Genomic DNA, 14,659 nt, shown 5'->3' on the forward strand with positions numbered 1-14,659 from the left:
CCCACCAAAGATGCAGGAGTTATTAATGCATATGCATAAAAATGGCATTTCATTAGGAGCCTGATAATACCTCGGCCATATGGTGTTATATTTACCATCCACAATCCAAGCACAGACTCTGTCAGCTCCCAGAGCTCCCAGCTAAAAAGAGGGTGGAGGTGATAATGGATTTTCAAAGAGACAATTATTTGCTGGCTCTGTCACTCCTGTGGATCAATGGCAGATGTTTCTGCTGCATCCTGACCCATTTTTGATCCTGAAAACGAGCCTGTGTTGGGGCTGCCTGGCCTGGACAGAGCTGGGAATTGTCCCTATCCCTATTTGCAGCTTTGGAAGGGACAGAAGCCACTTACTAATCCTGGGGACAGCGGGATTTTGGCAGCCCTGTGGGGCTGGTCCAAATAGATGGGGTCCTTGGGGAGGTGGCCAGAGGGAGTTCTGGCTCCCTCCAGCAATGGGGTTTGTGGAAAACCCCATCCCAGCCCTCCTGCAATGGGAAACACTCTGAGCCTGCTCCGAGCTGGCAGGTCTGTGGGTTGACCTGATGTCGAGGAAACGCATCAGTTCACTTTACTGATTGTAACTAATCCGGGCCTATTTCACATCTGAGAGAGTCTTTCCTGGCTCCACTGCGGATCAACCTTTAAATAAGGACTCTGGCTGCCTGTAAATCTCTGATTAGAGCCGTGGCAGGGGAGCTGTGCTGCCCCAGGGATATCTGTGTGACGGGTATGGATCCACACACACCCCAGGGGCAGGGAAAGGGCCTGATCCTTCCCATGGGAAGGGCTGAAGGAGCAGGTGAGGAGCTGCAGGGACCTCCCTGAGCTCCAGCCACAGCACCCCATGACAGATGAGCCACTCCCAGACATCCCCCAGCACCTGCAGCCCTGTGGGGGCTCAGTCTCACCATCACCCCCCAGCCCCTTGCAGGAAGCCTTGTCTGGGTGAGTGATTTTGAAGCATCATACTGCAGAGCTGGGAAGATTATGAGAGTTTAGATGAGCAGATGCCTCCCTAGATCAGCTCCTTGCTAAATTAGCATTAGCTTTTTACAGCACCAGCAAGCTGTCGCCTGCTCAGGAGCCCCGTTCCCAGAGCACACCCTTCTGCTGGGTGTTAAAAATGACTTTGCAGTTCACTAAATGCCCTGCACCAGCCACAGGAACAAATATTTTGGGTTTTTGAGACCCCAGAGGTGGTGGGCTCTGTGCTCAGCAAGGCTGGTTGGGTGTGGAGAGCAAAGTGCTTCCCAGTGGTGCTGCCAACCCGCTCGGGTGATGCTCAGCAAGGCAGAGCCTGGGCACGGGGTGGATTCCAGCAGCCCTCCTCCAACAGCAAATCCAGGAGATGAGTATCACCCCATTTTTAGGGAGTAATGGCAGGTGCAGAGCTCAATGCCTTTTGACAGCATGTCCAGGGGTGCAATGGACCCCTCTGGCAGCCAGATAAGTTTTAAATCCTCGCTTTTACCAGAAGTCTGTGCAGGACTGATGTTCTCTGTGCCCAGAAAGGTGGCATTGGTGGAGAGCTGACAGCCTTCACATCTCTGTGAGCTGCCCATGCTGCCACCCAGGGACCCTGCTCCCAAAAATCCCTCGAAGTTATAAAAGGGGCGTCTTAGTCCCAGCACTGCAGGGTGAGGGCAAGGAGGCTCCAGCTGCCCTACAAAGTGCAGAGCCCTGGGACACAGCCCTGAGACCCCCCTGGGGACTGACAGGCCCTAGGGGTGCCTTTCCATGGCAGCAGTTTGGGTGCTGCATCCCTGCATCCCCACACACACCCACCCTCTGCTCCCTGAAAACACCAGGCCCCCACCCCACGCTGCTACTGGGGCTGATTTGATTTCCAGCCCTGAGAAGCACTTGTCTTGTATGGGCTGGTGAATAATTTATAATTTGCTTATGAGCAAAGGCAATGGGGAGTGTAGAGAAGGGGAGGGAGAATAAATATATATTTATAAAAAATGGAAAAAGCTAAAAAAAAAAAAAATTCATAATAATGCCCAAACCGATCCTGTAAACTGTTCCTTTGATCTAATCCAGAATAAATTATACATAATGGAGCTGGTTGGGTTTGCTTGCCGACAGCATGAATAAAAAAATGGAAAGCAAGAAAGCAAGCCAAATCATTTGGGCTAATAACAGTGTGCTGGGTGTATATGCTTCATCTGGTATTATTTTGCAGCAGCAAGCACAGATTTTCCTGGGAAAGAAACCCATTTTTCAACTGGGGATGTGCTGTGCAGGCAGGGAGCTGGTGGTAATGTTCCATGATGGCTGGAGCATCCAAGGAGGATGTTTTTCTTTCTCTTGCAAGGCCAAGAGATTCCCTAATATCTTCCACTGAGGGATCTGGAGCTCACTGGAGCTCAAGACAACACTTAGCTGCAGGCCACAGGGCAGGTGCATTTAGCAAAATTCTGAAACGAGGGTGATCCAACAAAACCCAACCTTTTTGATCCACAAAGCAGATCCACGGGACATTTTTGAGAACTCCAGATTATTTTCCCAATGCCTTTGCCCTCCCTCCTCTTCCTCCTCTCTCCTCCCTCCATCCTTCTTCCCTCTGACCTTGAGATGAGCTCAGCTGGTTAGAGCACGGTGCTAATTACATCTAAAATTGTGGGTTTGATCCCTGGAGAGTTGGACTTGATGATCCTTAGGAGTCCCTTCCAACTCGGAATGTTCTGTGATTGTGATTCTCCTATGGAATTGAAGTATTGAGTGAGGCAACTCATCAGGACTGATCTTTCCTGAAGAGCTCACTCCAGGACGGAGATTCATTGAGAAACATAGTCCATAAAGAATTCCCACCCAGCTCAGGAGCCAATTCCCACTCAAAGGCTAATGGAAAATCACTACCTTTCACAAGTCCGGCCACACAACTGCACTGACTTCCTCAGGATGAGAAAGGTATTGACCAAATAGCCAATACTCCAAAAATAAAAATAAATAAATATTCCCCCAGGGATGGCTTCAGCGTGCAATTAAAAATCCCAGCGAAACTCCCAGCCCTTTCAAACCTGCAATTACAGAGGCAGGGAATGAGCCAGGTGCTGCTGTGGCACAGCCAGGTCAGCTGCTGACCAAAAATGCCTCCTCAAATTTACTGTTTTGTCATGAAATCAGAGAGAGAGAGATAGAGAGAAAGAGAGAGAGGACCAGGGGCAAATGGGAATCAGTTTGGGAAAAATAAAAGGTCCCTGAAGGTCTGCACTTGGTCAGCATCCTCAGCTAAGGAGAGCTGCAGCCTCTCCCAGAGATGCCAAAGCCGTTGCTGCCCCAACAGAGCAAATGCCTTTGGAAAAAATCAGCACTTTTTTTTTTTTTTTAAAAAAAGCCACAGTTTTTACTCTGAATCGCTGTTTTGGGAGCAGGGAGAGCTCCATTACAACTAGTTCCCTGCTCTGGATGGCCACACTGGTGTGGGAACGAGCCCCCAGTTCATTCCCTGCACTGGGAGCTCCCCAAAAGCTCCCCACGAGCTCCTCACCGCTGATCACCACTCAGAAAATTCACACTCACAACAAAACCAAGGGTGAATTTAGTGTCTGGCGTGTAAAATTACGCTGCACATCAACACTCCATCACATCTGCACAAAGGGAACGTGCTGCTTCACAGCTCGTTCAGCTGTGACCCTCTTTTTCACCATTTGAAACGTCTGTTTGTTTATTTGTTCACAGTTCTTTCAAAATCCACCTTGAGGGAATTCGCTTTCCTCCTCCCACCCCAGCTCAAGCTGCGATGCTGCAGCTCCTGAATCAGAGTGTGAGGGGAAAAAATGGAAGCAGGGTCACTCTCTTCATCCCTGGCTCCGGATCATCCAGAGGGCAGGAATGCTCACGCTGCCCTAGAGATGTGCTGAACATCTCCCAGCTTCTCCCTAAAGGTGCTCAGCCATGCAGGAGGGCAAGAAGCACTTGGAATGAAGCTTAGTTCTTCTCTATAACTTATTCAGTTGTGGAGCCAAAGGGTTCCAAGCTTTTCTCATCACTTTATAGGTGGGCAACCAGGCTGTGAGGTGGGTTAGGAGCTCAGGACTTATGGAAGAGGAGCTATGTGGGGACAATGAGTAGGATTAATGCAGGTGTAATGGCTTTAAACTGACAGAGGGCAGGTTTGGATTGGATATTAGGAAGAAATTGTTCACTGTAAGGGTGGTGAGGCCCCGACACAGGTTTCCCAAAGAAGCTGTGGCTGCTCCATCCCTAGAAGTTTGGGTGGGGCTTGGATCCACCTGGTCTAGTGGAGGGTGTCCCTGCTCATGGCAGGGGTGGAACAAGATGCTCTTTAAGGTCCCTTCCAACCCAAGCCATTCCATGATTCTACAATTCTGTAACAAGCTTTGGCTCATCATCATCTTATTTTGGGAGGGCATCCACCAACTTCCTGGTGGTCCCAGACAGGACCAGGTCAAAGCAGTGCCCGAAGCCTTCACAGGTATCACCCCTGCAGGGCTGATCTGTGCTCCAGCACGATGCAACTGGTTGTTTGCCAAACTAAACCACTGTGTTGAGCCTTGGACCCACCCTGGGAATTTCCATTCCCTTGGGGTTCAGGGATCTTGCTTGTAAGCGAGAGATGTGTCACTAATTGGTTGCTGCAAGTTGTTCAGAGGAAATATGAGCTCTGAAGGTGGGTTGGAGGGAACAAGGTCCCTGTGACTGCGTGGAGATGTGGAACAGGACAGCAAAGCCTCAGCACCTCGGAGATCAATCACAATTATAAAACCAGCTTGAAGGAGACGACTGCTCGCCAAGGTCACCTGAGGGCTCTCTTATTAGAGAAGTCTATTAGTGAAGAGGCCAATAATATATGTTAGGCTGCCACACAGTCTAATTATAAACATCACAGGATGGCACAGGCTCATCTACTCCCTGCTGGTGCCTCGCTTTGCTCCAGACACCGGCTCCTTGCTGGAGGTGACACATTTTCTTGGAGAAGATGCAGATATTTCTGCAGCATCCGTGGGTACAGCTTGTGTCTGTGTTTGCCCCCCTGTGATCCCACAGGTTCGGCACAAAGCTTCTGCCAACACATCAGTATCTGTCTGTGCTGGGGCCCAGGGCTTGGCTGAGGTCAGGCTGGAGCTGGAGTTGACCACCAGCTCTGCCCAGGCCAAGGTCAGAGCAAGGGGAGGCAGAAAACTTTGAGCTGCAGTTTCAGGCACTCGTTTTGGACCTCTGTTTGCACTGAGGGGTGGTGTAGGGTGTCATGGTTTACATCAGATGTTGGTGTCATTTGTAAGTTCATCAGCAGGAGATTGGCTTCCTAAGCACAGAGGAACCACTGGCCCTGAAGTGTGTCCAGCCTGGAAATGCAGGAGAGATCAAGACCTTTGGATGTGTTTTCCCACAAGGAAGCCCCAGGGTGAAGCTGAGCTGGTCACCGGGATTAGTCCAGTGCACGTTTCCCCTCTGTCCTCAGGGTGGAAAAGCAAGGGGTATAAATGATTTCTAGGCTGAATTTTTGCCTTATCATGACCTGGATTTGCACTGTGTGCCTGGCAGGGGCTCAGCAGGGCTGTCTGCTGCTCCTCTCCGCATGGGAATGCCGGCCATGGGAGCCATGCCCCAGGTTCCTGAGGACAAGGCATTGCATAACTTCCAGCCCAGCAGACGCTGGATCAGCTCCACAGCTGGTATAAATCAAAAGAGATCCATCGAGGTCAATCCTGGCCAATTGTATCCACTTAATCTTCTCTCGGGAAGCACCACTTAATCGATGTGCAGAGCTCGCAGGGAGCCTTCTCCAGGCATCCTCCATCCTCAGTGCCCACTCAAAACCTCTTCCCAAAAGGACCAGAATAGAAACACCTTCAGCAGTGTCTCCTTTCTGAGTGCCTGTGCTGGTGGAGGGCCAAGAAACAGCTCAGTTCTGCTGGGATCCAGGATGGCACCCAGGCACCCAGCGCTGCTGGACAAGGCTGGTCCAGCAGGAAACGTAACCAGCTGCCCCAAAAACCATCAGCATATTCCAGAGGGACACGGGTAAAATCCTGCCGAGCACCTGCACCCACTCACATCCCTTTGTCCCCGAAAATTGTTTCATTTTTCATATCACAGCAGGAAAAAATTCCTAGAGGTTGCAAACTGCCACAGATGTCTCCAGCTGCTGATTTTCCAGTTTTCTGTTTGTGATGCCCAGACCAGCAATGCCCCCACTGCCCTGGCCCCCACCCCAAACAGCCCTCATTGCAATTAGCATTGAATTTTTTAATTTAAAAGTAATCAGGGTGGAAGTTGTCCCTGTCAAAGCAGTGGTGGGCTGGGAGGGCTCTGCAGGAGCTGGGGAGCTCTGTTGCCATTGTGGGTTTGGGATTTTTTTTTTAAACCTGGATTTATTTTCCATTTTATTTGTCTTAAATGCCTGGGGTCTGGGGTGGAAAGAGTGAACATCTGGGAAGAAGGATTCTTGATAATTCATATTCCAGGATGGTCCTGCTCCCAGCCTCAGCAGGATTCTCATATTTAATTAAAAAATGTAAAATATTTACACCTGTTAAGTGCAGTGATTTCTCTCCCTCCCCAACCCCTCTCCCCATCTGAGAGCAAAGGGGGTGTAGCAGGGTTGTGATATTTGTGGGGATCCTTCACAAACAGTGAAATAATTAACAAACTGGGAGTTTATGGCCGGGTTATTTTTTCTGGGGGATGTTTTCACCACTGCAGCAGCTCCCAAATTTAATGCAAAGCACAAAGCAAAGAGAGGCTTCATGCAGTGCCGACAGTGCCGGGGCTTTTTGGAGAGCTCTGCACATCCTTCAATGCCAGGAGAAAAGCAAGTCATGGAAAAAGCAGCTTTCTAGTGGGAGTTGTCCCTGCCCATGGCAGGGGATTGGAATGAGATGATCTTTAAGGTCCCTTCCAACCCAAACCATCCTGTGATTCTGTGATTTCGTGATTCCCCAGCAGGTGATCTCAGAGGTCAGCCAGAAGCAGACCAGGATCAGGCCATGGGATGCAGAGCAGGAGAGGCAGCTCCAGAGTTCCATTTGGGGAGATTCCCTGGGTTACAGAATTGTCACTCAGCCATTTCTTCCTGAATTTCTCACTGTATGGGAAACCGGAGAAAACCGGGATAAATCTGCTTTTCCTTGTTTTCACTGCCGGGATCTTTGTATTGGAAAGGGACAAAATAGGAGAGATCCCAGGATGTTCCCCAGTGCTGGGCAGCTCCATGAATTTCCCAGGGGGGCTGCAGGTTTGTGCTCCGTGTGCTCCTGCTGCCGAGGGAGCTGAGCGTGTCAGGGGGTCTCAGGGTGTCCCTGGTGAAAAGGGGTGACCACAGGCAGTGACCCCCATCACCAGCCCCACCCACCTGCCTGGGCACCCACCTCCCCAGCCCTGTTTGCTGCCATCGGCCTCCCTGACCTGCTGCCACAAAATGAGCTGGATTTTCCTAAAGCCTCCCTAACAGCCGGCTAATTTGCTGGCTGTGTGCTCCTGCTTCCCTGAGGGCTTGCCGACCTCGAGGGGGAGAGCTGATGGTCCGGGGACACGTCCCTCCCAGAGGGCTGCTCCCACCGGGAAGGGGGAAGCCCCGTGGGTCTCATCCTGCATGCAGGGGCACAAAACTCCCATGGGATCCCCATGGAACAGCACCACGCTGGGATGCTCAGCTTCCTTTGCTGTCAGAGCTGGCAAGGCAATGGATCCAGCTGCTCCCTGGTTAATTTAACCTCACTAATGAACCCCCCTGGCTCATCTAGCACAGAAGAATAGAGGAGAGAGGTTTTTCTCTGGGTAGATGAGCGTGAGAAGCACGAAGAGGTGCAGACACATCCCTGTGCCTGGCTGGGCTTGGACACAGGGAGCGTGGCAGGCAGAAGCTGGACACACTCTGCTGGTCAGCATTCCCACACTGCAGAGGAAATGAGTCTTGTCTTTGCAACCAGAAGCTGACACTGAGCAAAAGAGTCTTGAAATTGCAGGATAAAAGTGGTGTTTGAAAGCCCCATCTAATGGCCTGCAAACTTTATAAGTGCTTAATGAGCTGAGCACTGCAAAGCTCGTGGCTCCTGGGTTTGCAGTGTAATTAAACCTTTCTCTCTCCTGCCCCTGCCTCCTCCCCATGCTCTTGCTGTTGTAGGCATCCATTCCCACAAGCATCCCTTCCACCCCGGGGGTTCTCCCCATCCTCTTCATCCCTCCTCCAAAGGAACACAAAAGCTTTTCCACTCTAGCATCCTTCTTTAGGATCTTTAAAAGGATTTAACGGAATCACAGAATTGTTAGAGTTGGAAGGCACCTCATCTAGTCCAACCTGCCTGCTAAATCCACCATCACCCCGGGGCAGGAGGCAGCCAGGAAGGGCTTATTCACCCCCCAAAATGTCCCACTGGGAGGAACATGTGCTGCCCTGACACTGGGCATCCTCCTGAGAAGGGAAGTGTTTGTACCATGGATGTTGGAGTAGAGGCAGGAAGAGCAAGGCTGACCCCAGTGCTTTGATGGAGACATCTTTCAAGGAATCCCAAACAGGCTTGTTAGATGTTTTATTCAGTTTTTATAAGTATTCCTTGCCCTAAAAGAGTAAATGAGGAGTCTGGGGCAATGCCAAGGGGTCTCTTTTTTATTTCTCTTGGCAGTAAGTCGGCTTTCAAATAATTATTGCCATAAGGAAAAACAACATGCAAATTCAGGCCCCTGTCCCTTTTATCTCCCCCTCCCCTCTCCTCTTCCTTCTGCTGATTCCCCCTCTTTTAAATGCAGATCAGCCCTGGCATTCCCCACTCACTCTCTGCCCCTTTTTGGGAGATGACAGTTGTGGTTTCACAACGAGTGGAAGGTGGAGGGATCCTTCTTTCTGTCCTTGCTTTTCCCATTTCAAGGCACAGGGCACAACCTGGTGCAGAGACAAGGCAAAGAAGGAACAGAATTAAGACCAGGGTGATGCACCTTGGACCCACACACCTGCCTGAGCTGCTGGAGAACACGGTGGTATGTGAGAAATGCCAGTATCTGGAGTAACACTGGGTGTGGGAGAGGGACAGTGGGTTCCCCAAGGGGGCAAAGGACAACTTTGGGTGCAAAAACCTCAGTCTGCACAATCCTGTGTGAGATCCAAAGTGATGCTTCAGGTCTGAGTGAGATGGAAAGGTTTAACCTGAAACAAGGAGCATCACCAAAGCAGGCAGAAGAAACAACCTCTGCCCTCAGTGGACCAACAAGGAGGGAGAGCAGGGCTGGATGCTGCAGTGTGGGGAGGTGAGCAAAGTCAGGCTTTCCACTGAGGGAAATCCACCCTGAGTGTGAAGCCCCGCTCTCCAAAGCACCAAACGTGTTCCCCCGCGAGCACGAGCCTGAGGAATCCTCTGCTGCTCTTCTTTCCTATTTGAAAAGCCATTAAAAAAAAAATGCTGCAAACATCTATAATGGTTGTAAATAAATTATAAAAGCAACAGAAAGGAAAGTTGAAGTGGAAAATCCATCGGAGGCTGAGAGGCAGTGATGCTCTCCTGGGGCTGGCAGCCGCCCCCAGCCCTGGCCCAGCATCCACTGGCTGCTGTATTTGAGGTGGGATTTGCCCTTCCACGCCTGCAGAGCTAAAAGGGCTTTGAATAAGATCAGGTTTTCTCTTCTTATCCTGCTCACAGAGCCTGAATCAAACACGAGCGTTTCTCAATGTGCAGTAGGAAAAATCCAAGCCATTAGCTGTTGGAAAAACTCCTGGTGCTGTGCTTGGTGGTGCTTCCCAACAGCATCCTGAGCTCCACAGAATGCTGATGTGAGTAGCCCCTCTCCAGGTGTATGGGCTGGGATTTGAATCTCCTTCCAGCATTTAAATGCCCCTGAGAACCCAAGAGTTAAGGCAAATCTTTACTCAGGATCCAGATGAGTTGGGTACGTTGTATCCACAGCATGAACAATAAATTCCCTTTCCCAGTAATTTCACAGGGAAGGAGCGCTCAGCTGGGATGAGGCTGGGCGTACATCCAGCACTCTGCAGCTGAGTGGGTGTTCACAGCAATGGACATTTAATCAAAGAGCATGTTCCAGGTGCCTGTGGGTGGCTGTGTGCTCCAGGGATGGGGCAGGTGGGAGGCTGGATGCACAGGGAGGTTGTGACCTTGCTCTGACCTTGCAGTGACCACCATCTCCTATCATGACCACAGGAAACCTGGCTCTTGGGTGCTGACTTATGGCTAAAAGCTATAATTTCTGAGCTCCTCCATCCTCCTGCACCACCCCACTGGCCCTTTTCTCCCGTGAATCTCTGATAGGGATAAAAAAGTTGATAGGTTCTACCACTGTGAATCTAACATCCTGCAATTATTTCTGCAGAGACAAAAACACTCTGGTAGAAACTGAGCCCAAGCCAGGCATCCCTTCTCCATCCACATTTTAGGAATCTTAGTGTCTCTCCGTCTTTTCCTGGGGGGGGGGGGAAAGACCAATTATCTAATTTCATCCCAGAAAAAGACAATATTTAACAGCTTCCAGCCAACACTCCCCTCCAGGACTTCTGGATCTTGATGCATAATAGCTCAGAATCAGAGGGGTTGTTCCATCGGGTTCAGGTGCTGCTGGAGCTCCTAAGCCCAGACCCCAACCTCCCTCAATTCTCCTCACCTTTTCCCGCTGCAAATGTGCCTGGAGATTTGCTGCACAGCGATGGGAGAGACAAAAACCGGGTGGGATGGCGAGGAAAAATAAGTGTTAAACCCAAGGGGCTGGAATTGCAGCAGGCAGGGATCCGCCAGCATTCCCGAGGCCAAATCACAAATGAAAAGAGACAGGTTGCTCTGAGGAGCAGTTTTAGAAATGCAGACAGCTCCAGTCCTGGGGGATGGGGGGGGTCATATTCCCAATGGACATAAATGGACGTGGTGCCATTAAATCCCAGGCAGCTCCTCACCTCCCGGAGCACTGACCCGCTCGGCCCCCGGCCGTCCCCTCACCTCCCAGCCTTTATTAAAAGCTGCCTCTGGAGATGTGGATGGCATGAAATATCACCAGGGATTTGCATATATAAAATTCCCTGAAACAAATTGCTTTGGTGGTGCAAAAGTTCACGTCAGAGCGGCCCAGGGGGCATGGGGGTGACTCAGGGAACGTTTCAGCAGCGCCTGATGCCGTCAGCATCGGTTTTCCCAGAGATGAGGCAGGAGCAGAGCTGTGCTGATGGGAATGAGAACAGCCTCTCCCAAGAGCCAGGCTGCTGGGCAGGAGCTGGGCACGAGGGACTTGCCATGGGACTCATACCAAAGGGAGCAAAGGTAGGACACTGTGCCTGGCTGGACGCCTGCCTCAATCCTTTGGGGCTGCAGAAGGACCCTCGCTGGCTTTGGTGACCCACTCCAAGTGGCATCTCAGATAGTTTGTGGCAATTCTCAGGAAGAATTTCTTCATGGAAGGGTTGTCTAGCATTGGAAGGGGCTGCCCAGGGAGGTGGTGGAGTCACAATCCCTAGAAGTGTTCAAGAAATGACTGGACATGGCACTTAAAAAGCTCTGGTCTGGTTGACAAGGTGGTGTTTGGTCAAAGGTTGAACTCGATGGTCTTGGACTTCTTTTCCAGTGTAAATGATTCTGTGATTCTGTAATTCAGCCTGGGTAGGCATCCAGACCCCACATGGAGCATAGAGTTTAGCTCAGAAATATCCCTTGGTCCTGCTGGTGCAGTTCCCTCCAGGGCTGGTGGGATTCACAGTTTGGCATTGCAGTATCTGCCTGGGCAGGCTGGAGCGAGCTCTCAGCTCCTGGAAATAACTCCTCCACTGCTACTCCATCAATACCACCCTCAGCACACTCAATTGCTTTTTGTGTTTCTTCCCCGTGCACTGCAGCACATGTACATACACAGAAAAACACAAACTGGTATAAATTAACTCCCAGGCAAAGCCCGAGGACTTATAAATTGCTTAAAAATCAAAGCACATTCCAGGGGGGAAACGAGGTAAATTGGAAGGGGAAAAATGTGCATATAGGCTTTTAATAAAAACAGTGTCAGAGAGGGATCTCACAGCCCTTTCAAGATGTTAATTAACCAAGTCCCAGCACAGCCTTTGAGGCAGAGAGGAGTCAATGCCCCCAACCATTTTCCAGATGGATGTGTATGTCAAAGCTGGCTGAAACCCCTCACCCCATGGAGGAGGGAGCATTTCAGGGCTCCCTTCTGGGGCACTGGAGGAGCAGAGATTTCACAGCTCTGCTGTGCTCTGAGCAACCCAGGAGCCAGCACTGAGTGTAGCTGAATGTGCAAGCCAGGGACAGATCTTCCAGGGAAGGAAATAGGATCAGAGGGAGAATAGCTGGGAAGAAAAGCAAAAGCAATGAACGAAAAAAGGGTTTTCTAAATGAAAAATATAAATCTAAAGTGCAACCCCAGCTTTTTTCCATTCCAAAGCCATGAAGTTTTAATGCTGGAAGCTGGAAGCCAACCAGGAAGTGATGGAAGCGAGGTTCAGCCCAAATATCCCTGTTGGGAAAGCAGAGGCCCTCCTGCTGACTTGACTCCAGGATCCAGAGCTGTGATCAATACTCCCAATATTGCAAACAGGGGTGGTCATAAAACACCTGCTTTAATTACTCAAACGCTGCAGCTAAACAGCAAGCCCAGATTAAAGACCTGCAGCCTCTCTGGGGTTGCTGGGAGCCCTGGGAAGGGCCACGGTGGCTTTGCCAGGCAGCCCCTGCCCACCCCGAGGGGGTCACCACACACAGGGACCTGCCCGGGGCTCCCACAGATGCCACTCCGAGTGTCACCATGTTTTCACCCCAGATCCATCCTGCTGCTGACTGTCCCCAGCCAGCCTTAATATTTTCCTGGCTAATCTTAGCAAAGTTTGAGTCGGAATAGAGATCGATGTGTGAAATGGAATATGTTGAGATATATTCTGAATATATAGCCGGGAGCGTTTCATGATGGGAAGGCAGCAATGACTCCAGCAGTGTTTTTCCCCAGACTCAATCTTGGCACACTTTGGCTTTTCCTCCCAAGGACCCATTAGTCACTGCCCTGAATGTAAACCAGGCTTGCGTGTGACAAACCATCCAGTTCCCTCAGCCTTGCAAAGATCCCCCACATTGTAATTCCAAAATAACACCACACTTCTTTAATGATCAATAGCAATTACTAAGTCATTTATATCCAATAAAGGCTGCAGCAGGAGGTCTGTGTGATGCATTACTGTATAAATTCACACTATGAAGCAGATTAACAAAGCATTATGAAAAGCAAGCTTATTATTTGCATGAACACGAGGCTCAAGAGCTAATTGAAGCAATCCAGCAAAATGTCAATGACTCCTTTTGTATATGAAATATTCATTAAAGGCGAGCACTTATTTGTGAGAGATTGTTTATTTATACCTTTTCATTTGCATTCTGCTATAAAACTGGCTGTCTTTCCATTAGGGCGCAGCCGGCATCGCTTTTCCTTGGAATCACTGGGACTTTGAAATTGCCTCCTGTCTAGAGAGAGCAACGGGGGATTTTTCTTGAGCAAGGGTTTTATCAAATGCATCAGGGCTGACGGGGAGAGAAGGGGAGCAGCCACAGGAGGGATAAGCCTCCCTGTGCTTCCTGATCTTCCCTCTGCCCTCTTCCCGGGTGTTTCCGTGGCACTGAGGGAGCCTTGTTTGATGGCAGGTTGGACACTCAGACCCTCTGCAGAAAGACCCAGTGGAGCTGCCAGCCTTGCAATGCTCTTTGCACGTCGATTTGGTATTTTTACGTGTTTATTAATGTTGATGAGCATCGTTTGACCCACGCAACAGCAAGCAAAAGTGTGGTGAGGGACCCACCTGCCCCCTTCAGAGCCTGCCGGGGCACAACCCACGGTGATGGATGGACATCCAGGCTCTGCCCTGCTCCCCTGGGTCTGTGCCTGCCAAAATTCTCGTGGTGTCACCCCTTCTTGTCACCTCCCTGCAGGGAGAGCCCGAGGCTGGCAGGGCACGGCTTAGAAAAAGAGCCATTCCCCTCCCCTTTCCCTGTTTGGGTTTTTATCACTGTTGGCATCATGTCCAAGCACCAGGGTGGCAAGCTCTGAGTGGGGAACAGGGAAGACCCCACAGAACCACAGGGAAAAGCATCCCAAAAAACCAGCAAGAGCTGGGGGGGCACAGCCCTATTTCACACCTCTTGTGCCACGTGCCCCCAGGGAGGAGGCTCGGAGGGGCACCGAGGGTCTGGGAGCTGCGTCCCCTCCCCACACTCGCTGCTTTCTCCAATTGAAGCCACAAATGAAGTTTTTCCCAGCCCATCCATTTGCTAGGACAGCTCTCGGGCTACAAATCAATGCGCCACCGCATCTTATTTGCTCTGCAGCCAGCTGAGCAAAACAATGTAGCGCCAACAGAGACATGAATCTCCTTCATTTATCTTTGCACTAGAAAAATTTCAAGGCTGGAGCTGGTTTGTTGTTTGTTTTTTTTTTTGGCTATTTGGCAGCAACTTGTCAGGAGCGTGACGTGTTACGAATGGCTGGATGGGGGCTCAGTATTTGTTTTCTCCGTGATTTCCTCGGTCTGAATTGCAGTTTTTACCAACACACATCCCCAGGTGCCAGAGACAAATGTTTGACCAACAGCTCAGGGCAGGACGGGAGGATCAATCTTGCCTCGCTGCCCGGAGGGACGCTGTGAGGGAGCTGGAATTATAATTATCCCTAATAACGCCGAGGGGAAGTGTCTGTGCAAGGCCCCCATG

This window comes from Neopelma chrysocephalum, unplaced genomic scaffold, assembly GCF_003984885.1.
Source record: "Neopelma chrysocephalum unplaced genomic scaffold, ASM398488v2 Primary Assembly neopelma1_74, whole genome shotgun sequence".
NCBI lineage: Eukaryota > Metazoa > Chordata > Aves > Passeriformes > Pipridae > Neopelma > Neopelma chrysocephalum.